Here is an 8,040-nt window from a genome sequence, read left to right on the forward strand (position 1 = left end):
TTTATTTGCACTAATTCATGTGCTACTTGCGCAGCGCTTTAAAAATATTTTGTATGGTTAATACGCGTGTCAAATACAAGAAAGACCCAGAATTTTACTCTGGCGGTGTTATTTATACACTTATGAAATGAATACAAAATATAACGGTGGCTATTTAACTATTTACAAAATGTATGTACATACATATATGGCTTATTAATGTTGTAGTACGTATGAGTGAAGATGATTTAACTACACGTATACACTCATGTATATATAGGTATGCTAAGGTGGTAGGCAAAGTGATAAGTATACCAGCGGCAACAGGTACCGACAATTCAGCACATCACTAGAGAGCAGTTTTATTTGCCGTTCTCAGTTGTCAACTACGATGACGTCATACCAAAATTACTCTCACGAATTCTGCTGCAATCGGCGCAATCTTGTATTCTATCATTCTTGGATGCTTCCTCTTTTTCTTGTCGAGTTCGTCTTGCTCTCTCATTGTGGTACATTTTGACGTCACAGCCAGTTGCTCTCAGCTCGAAATCTTGTATTCTATCATTCTTGCACAAAAAGATATACATACACACAAACATATGTACATACGTACAAATATATGTACTACCATTCAAACGTGTGTACTAGAGATGGGCACGTGACTAAATATTTCATCCCGATCCCGCCCATCCCGAAATTCGATTTTTAAGTCCCGAACCCGCCCATCCCGACGTATTTCAGAATTGTACCGTGGGTCCCATGGGTCCCGATATATATCTCTAAAGCAGGCTACAAACGGACAACAAATTGAAACGACGGTTGAGATTTCAACGTGTGTGGCGTGGTTCACAAACCGATCGAAGGTTGATAAAAATGTTCATGTCTTTCGAATTAATTTCAAATAATAATGAAAGATTTGGCATCTTCCGATTTTGTTTTTCTTTGCTGTTCGTTTTCGTCTCAAGGAAACATTAGGAGTGCATATTTCAAACATCATTTTTAATTATGATTTTATGAATTTGCGGGGGTTGCGGTTTTATCGGGAGTATCGGGAAAGGATTTGGGTCCCGTCCCGCCCACCATATTTTTATAGATCTTCCCGATACCGCCTATCTCGGCCAATTTTAAATCAGTACCGAGGGTCCCGCGGGTCCCGCTATCCCGCGCCCATCTCTAGTGTGTACCTCAATGGTCGGCACGCCATCAGTGTTGCCGTTTTAACCCTTTTGGGGCTAGATTTGGCTACCACATACTTTTTTTTGGCCACATAAATTTAAAATTGCCCCTAGCCCTTTTTTTAGTCCTTTGTAGAATTTATTCATACTTGGCATGAAAAAGTTGTATACGCCTAGTTTGATGTAATTTTTTTCATTTATGTAAGAGATGAATTTTTAAACTAAGAAAGACTGATATATGTATATACATATATGTATTGTATCTACCTTACGTTTTTATACATACATACTTTAAAAAAAGTGTTAGGGCTGTTAACTTATCTATTAACAATTTAACTGTAGTTTAAACTAGATAAGTTTACGGCCCTTAATATGCTTAAATTGTTAAATGGCCCATCAAGTCGATTGACCGTGTATGTTCTTGTGGTGTGACTGTACCAGCTGCTGGTGCGACTTCAAAAACTATTTGAAAATTTTATGATTGTACCAGCATGTCGTGAGTGGTGAAATTGGCTAAATTTTCTAAGTAAAAAGTATTTTGGCGCAAATTCCTGCACTGTATGAGTGAAAGCCATGTTTGTGGAAGATTAAGTTCACGATATTGCAGTTGTGAATTAAAAAAAAAAAACAATGTTTAACAAAATGGTAGAAAAATTATGAAATTACGGCTCTAATCATTTCGATCTTTCCCGGACCTCATATGTAAAGAAATATAGCCTGATGGTACAATCACTTGATGGAGCCAGCAAGCCGGTGTTATATATTTCCCCTTTTATACAAAAACGTTTTTGGTTGGATAAAATATTAGCTTTTTCCAGAGTTCGTTGTTTTTCTATACCATTACTTTTTGAAAATGTTTGCGTGTATACTTATATATGTATATGTAAGTAAAAAATTTAAGCTACCATTTTTAGCCACATCGACTTTTTTAGCTCTTTTTTATACCTTTTTTTAGGAATTTGGCTACCACTAAAAATGATTCGCAGCAACACTGCACGCCATAGAACAGTTGTTTATGCTCACTTCACACGTATTCTCATGCTCTATAGTTTAGTCGTTGGCGAGTAGGGTTCAATCGATACCACTAAGGTATCACTCTAATGAGTACTTGTACTCAAAAGACTGAAAGTATCGATACCTACTCAGTATCTGCATTGTATCTAGTACTTGAATCGTTTTCATCTTCTCTTTCGAGGGATACTTCCCTTTTTTTGTTTTAAAAGGTCGTATGATTACGTCTTATCAGCCATAAAATTGCAGGTATAGAAAACGTTTATATTTAAGTTATTTAGTAAGAATACAAAATAATAATTAAATAATATTTGTGGCACATTACCAAAGAACAGTAGTGGTTATAATTTTATCAGTCATATGAGTGAGGTCACCCAGTATAGATAAGTCTCGGATTTTTAGTTTTGTTTTTATTTTAAAGTTAGTCTTAACTACTTGTTTTAAAAATAATATAGTTCATTCAATAGCAAAAACCTTGTTAATCCAAGTTTAAAACTTTGTACAAAAATTAAAAGCAAATCAACAAAGTTTCATTAAAAAACGTAGATAATAAGAAGGAACAACTTTTGAGCTAGTACGTTTTCATCAAAATTCCACACTCTTTATTTTGAATAAAAAGTGTTTAATTTTGAAACTTTGATTTTCTTTTAATTTTTGTACAAACTTTGAAACTTGGATTTACATGTTTTTTTTTCATAGAATGGACTACATTTTTTATAAAAAAGTAACTAAAATTAATTTGAAAATAAAAATAAAAATCCGACACTTATCCATAAGGTCACCATAGGCTGCGTGTCACCAGATTCATTTGAGTGAAAATTACTTTAATTTTCGAATTTTTGGTTTCAATAATCAACTTTAATTTGTTTTAAATTTTAATTTAAGTGACCTATGCTCTTCCCTTAAATAAAAATTCAATCAGAATAACCACACTCAGAGATCTTACACGTTTAGTCAGGTGATCAATATACACACACGACAATTTTGTGTATCTGTTGCTTACTTGTATACCAGCCCTGCTTTCAAAAGCTCTCAGTACAAATGAAAGCTTTCGCTGGCCAAGTCTGTTTTACAACCACTTTTTACTCACTTAAATAAAGATCTCATTAAAACTGAAAATAATTTAAATGTGAATTAAATAAAATATTAAATTAAAGTTAATTTCCACTTAAATGAGATGGAGAAACGCAGCTTAAGTATATAGCGGAAACTATTTATGAAGAAAAAAAACATATGTGTGCAGTGAACGCCCGGTAGAAGTGAAACCTTCATAAAATTAAACTAAGAGAGAATGAGACGAATGCGTTTGTTTGTTGTAATATTGGTACGAAGTTGATCAGTTCTTATAATTTTTCGTTTCAAATTTTTTAATGTTTTAATTTTTCATTTTATTATTATTTAGACTCATGTTCAAATTTATACAAAAGGGACGAGAGTGGCTTATGGTAACTAAAATGTGAAATATATGCTTCAGTTAAGATGTCATCAATATCTCTTTGAAATACAGTATCAATCAAGGCTAATTAATATAAGGTGATAGCAGGAGTACAAAAACAAAAATTTACATATATTTTGTTTTTACTTTGGCGGCATAAACTGTCAAAATCTGTAAGAGTGTGTGTAGAAATTCAAACAAAATTTTTCAATTTGATATCAGAAGCCGTGCGGCGAAACACATACACAAAATCAGCTGAGCTAGTAATACCACCTTATATTAATTCGCCTTGGTATCAATGATTGGTTTTGATCGTGTTGTCGATTCGGTGCGACTGCTGGACATTTTTAAATTTAATTTGATGCTGAGGAATTCAATCAAAGGGAGCGCTGAATCCAACGCATAATTCGCATTTAAATAATTTTATTTACTGGTCGATTATAAATTGCAACAAACTGTTCCCATGTTCAGGGTCCAGTCTGCTTTCACAAGCACATATGTAAGTATATTTGAACAGACATTGATTCCAGTTGTCGTGCGTTGAGTTCTATTTGTGGAGTAACAATACAGGCTCCGTCATGCGTGTTATGACAGATTACAACTCCGCCTACTCTCGTCATTGGCCTTTTAAATTGAATTACTATATCAAAACTAGGAATGTCTAAAGTGTTCTCATTATTCAACCACGTCTTTTAAAGAATTAGAAAATTCGACGATGACGCTATTCTAATTGAAGATCCTGTACGTGAGCGCGTAAACCAGCGTTGCCATTTTAGCCGTTTTCCGGCTAGATTTAGCCGGTTTTGATAGCAACTAGCCGGAGAAAATTCGATCTAGCCGGCAGCCGATTTGTTAGCCGGTTTGTAAAAAAAATTTTGCCGTTTTTAGCCGATTTTACTATTTGCCTAATTTTCAGGTGCAAAAAGTAAACAAGTTGTTCGCAGACCCAATGAAGATTAAGAAAATAATTCGAGAAAATGGTCGCTATTTTATTATCACTTTAATAAAGGAAGTACGCCAACGCCTCCCTACAAATATTGACACACTAAAAAAATTGACTTTTTCACGGTTGGAAATGCATTAAGAGTAATTAAACCAAAAGTATTTGTTCAACTACAGCAACAAAAACACAAATATAATGCCGACGAAATAACATCCATAGAGATGCAATGGCAACGGTTAACGTTACATACCTGGAGTAATTTAGACTCAACTGTAAAATTTTGGGCCGAAGTTTATCAATTTCGAAATGCCCTAGGAGAAAACCCTTTTGCTGACCTTTGCAACCTAGTTTTTAGTTTTCTTGTTTTGCCTATAAGTAATGCAGAAGTAGAGCGAATATTTAGTTCAATGAATATAATAAAAACTAAGCAAAGAAATCCAATGTGCGTTAAAACGTTAAACGCTATTTTATATATAAGATACGGTTTAAAACGCGAAGAAAAATGCTGCCATAATTTTACTGTAGATGACGATCTCTTAAAATTAATGAATTCAGGTGATATATACAATAGTGATTCATTTGATGATGAGGAATATACACTCGATATAAATTATGGTATTAACTAGTATTTCGTTTCTTGCGATTTATTTAAATAAAGCATGTGAATTTTCACTAAAATATTTTAGCCGTTTTTTGCCAGAGTCTATGTGAAATTTCATTAAAACATTTTAGCCGGTTTTAGCCGCTTTGTTTTGCCAATCTAGCCGGTCGGCCCAAAAAGTTCTTTGGGACTTATGAATCGTTTTACCATTACTGTTTTATCAGGTACTCTTGCTGTAGAATCAAGAATGATAGAATACAAGATTGCGCCAATCGAGCTGAGAGCAACTGGCCGTGACGTCAAAAAATACCAGAATGAGAGAGCAAGACGAACTCGACAAGTAAAAGAGGAAGCATCGAACAAAAGGCAGTATTGCCAAGTTTCGAATTTGAAAAAGCACCAAATTTTTATTGGTATATTTTATGGACTTTATATACATACATACTTTTATTGTAAGGATTCCGACTCAAATTAATAAAAATCAATGTTTCTTGCACGACGGTCGATTTCTTCCGGCATGATTGAAGGTACTGCCACATATTTTGTTGTCGCTTATGTCACTGTGCCATGATGTTGTTAAAATTTTTTGTAAAGTTGCTTACCATACTTACGATTGCTATAAATTTTGCTTCCATTTTTTTAAGATTTTCTAATTTGGTGTCTTCAAACTAAAAACGAAAGCACAAAAAACGCACCAAGCACCAAACTCAAAAATTTTCGCGTTTTGAATACCCACAAAACTTGGCGCGAAAAGCGTCAAGTTGGCAACAGTGAATGTAAACAAAAGTATTTTATGACGTCAGCGATTGGGTGGATGCTGTCAAATCGACGAAGAGAGGGTTAGCGGTCCGCGAATGGCGCGACCTTTATTTTCTGGATCGTGCTGTAGAGCAGACATGGACTGCTTTTACACAGTTCAAGTATTGAATTCAATTCTGCTCGCATGTGGAAGAGAGGGGGTGAGAAGAAAAGGGACGAGTACACATGCGTCTGTACCGTCAAGTCGTTTCAACTTTCTTGCTTTGCTTTTTGCTTTTTCGTTGCTTCCCATTTAAAGAACCAAAGACTTGAATTCAACAGAATTGAAACGTGTAAAAGCAAATAAAAAACACAAAAGAGAATGAGCAAGAATTGCTTTCAAGCACTTGAATCATGTAAATCAGGTGATGGGCACTTTTTTGCCCGCGCAGTAGCGAAAGTGCGAGCGTGGGCTGGAGAAAGGGAAAAACAGTTTACGGGAGCAAGGGTATGAAAAGTTCCGAAAAAATTATTTATATCCCACCGACATCATGTTCATCGCAGTAGGGCTGCGGTAATACTGACTTTGTGTACCAAACAAAGAGCATACATTTTCCTCATATACACAATAAGCCATCGTTCGGACTTCGCTCCGATAGGAGTAGATTTGTTCCGTTTTGTCGAAAAAATTTGAAACCTAGTCCTCTACTTCGCTCAACTGAAAATCTGCTCCGTTTCGTTGCATCAACAAATTTACTCTCCAAATAGAAAGGAGGTGGGATTTTTAATAGCAAACTAAAAGTTATATTTTACCTTTTTATCGACACGATTGTTACATTGGTGAGCTACAGCAACTTTGCAAATACACTTGAATTCGTGAATAGGCCCTCACAATCGCGCGATTTGAACCCGATCGAAAAATATTGCTCTGTCTAAAGTTCTGTAATTGCGTCGTTGCCCACCGATGTAACAATTGTCCCGGTAAAAACAGAATGAAATAACTTTTTATTAATTTTAACCAAGGCATTTTAACTTTAATGATAACACGGGTCGATTTTCTTCTAGATTTTTGTCGTTCAACCAAAATCGACCCGTGTAAATGACGTCTCAACCACTAGCTGGTCGATTTTCCAGTCTACAGATATCGACCCTTATAAAAGCTCCTTTAGCTCCTTTCCTTATTTGTACAAGGATACGAGGAGAAATTAATTGTTTTTTATAAAGATAAGAAATGCACATCTACTACGAATACTTGATATTTACTTCCATTTTTGTAGTCCGAACCCAGCAAAGAGGGCTCGGTGAAGGTGAGCTAGTGATCAAATTTGCCAACAGGGCTGCCAAACATACATAGCTATGAAGCGCCATATTGAGGATAAAAAAGTGCTAAAACGTGCCAAATAGAAAATTAAAAGTGCCAAAAAAGGTGTCATTCTCTTAAGTTCTTCCCATTAGTATTAAAATTAGACAAATTAAAACAAAAGCCCAATGTCAAAGTAAGATAAATCTGTTGTATACACTATAGAAATTAGAAAATTTTAGTTGAGAAAAAGAAGTACACGCAAAGGATTTCACAAAAATGTATTTAAATTTGGCTATTTTTCAAAAGTGCCATTTTGGCACAAATTGCAAAATTGAAAAATTCAGTGCCATTTCAAGTAAAATAGTGCAAAAAATGGCACGGCACGGCAAAGTTGGCAGCCCTGATCGCCAAGTTTTTTATTTAAAAAAGCACCAAAATACTGAAAATAGCGCAATTTTCCAAAAAAAAAACACCAATTTTGTTGCTGTGTTTAATGGTATTTTCGCATATAAAGCTGTATGTTCAAATATTTTAAGTAATCACACAATGAAACTTGTAAATATTTCCAACTATGCGCAGTTAATGAATTTAATAAATTTAATTTGCAAAATGTTTTTTTATTCGTAAAACAATTTCCAAAACTTGGTTTTTCTAGAGGCTTTATTTTCATGCAATTGCTTACTTTTGTACAAATGCGCACACCCAGCTAATTAGCAAAATATTCTATGGATTCCGTGATAGAGACTGTGTGAAAATATTGCGTTTGGATTATCTTGGAGCATATTATCCAGAGGAGAAGCTCGGCCAAACACTAACATATGTGTAAGTCAAATACAATGTCACCATAGAATACCG

General features: G+C 34.7%; 1 long non-coding RNA gene across 1 annotated transcript in view; it reads right to left on the reverse strand.

Moving 5' to 3' along the window:
* LOC108365887 (uncharacterized) overlaps nucleotides 1-435 on the reverse strand; it is a 27,542-nt gene extending 27,107 nt beyond the window's left edge. Inside the window, exon 1 of the long non-coding RNA XR_001848022.1 lies at nucleotides 305-435. This is a non-coding gene — a long non-coding RNA (uncharacterized LOC108365887). The remainder of the gene's footprint in view (nucleotides 1-304) is intronic.
* Nucleotides 436-8,040: the final 7,605 nt, after the last annotated feature.

The sequence above is a fragment of the Rhagoletis zephyria genome, unplaced genomic scaffold (genome assembly GCF_001687245.7).
Source record: "Rhagoletis zephyria isolate East Lansing unplaced genomic scaffold, Rhagoletis_zephyria_1.1 Rzeph_scaffold_02042, whole genome shotgun sequence".
NCBI lineage: Eukaryota > Metazoa > Arthropoda > Insecta > Diptera > Tephritidae > Rhagoletis > Rhagoletis zephyria.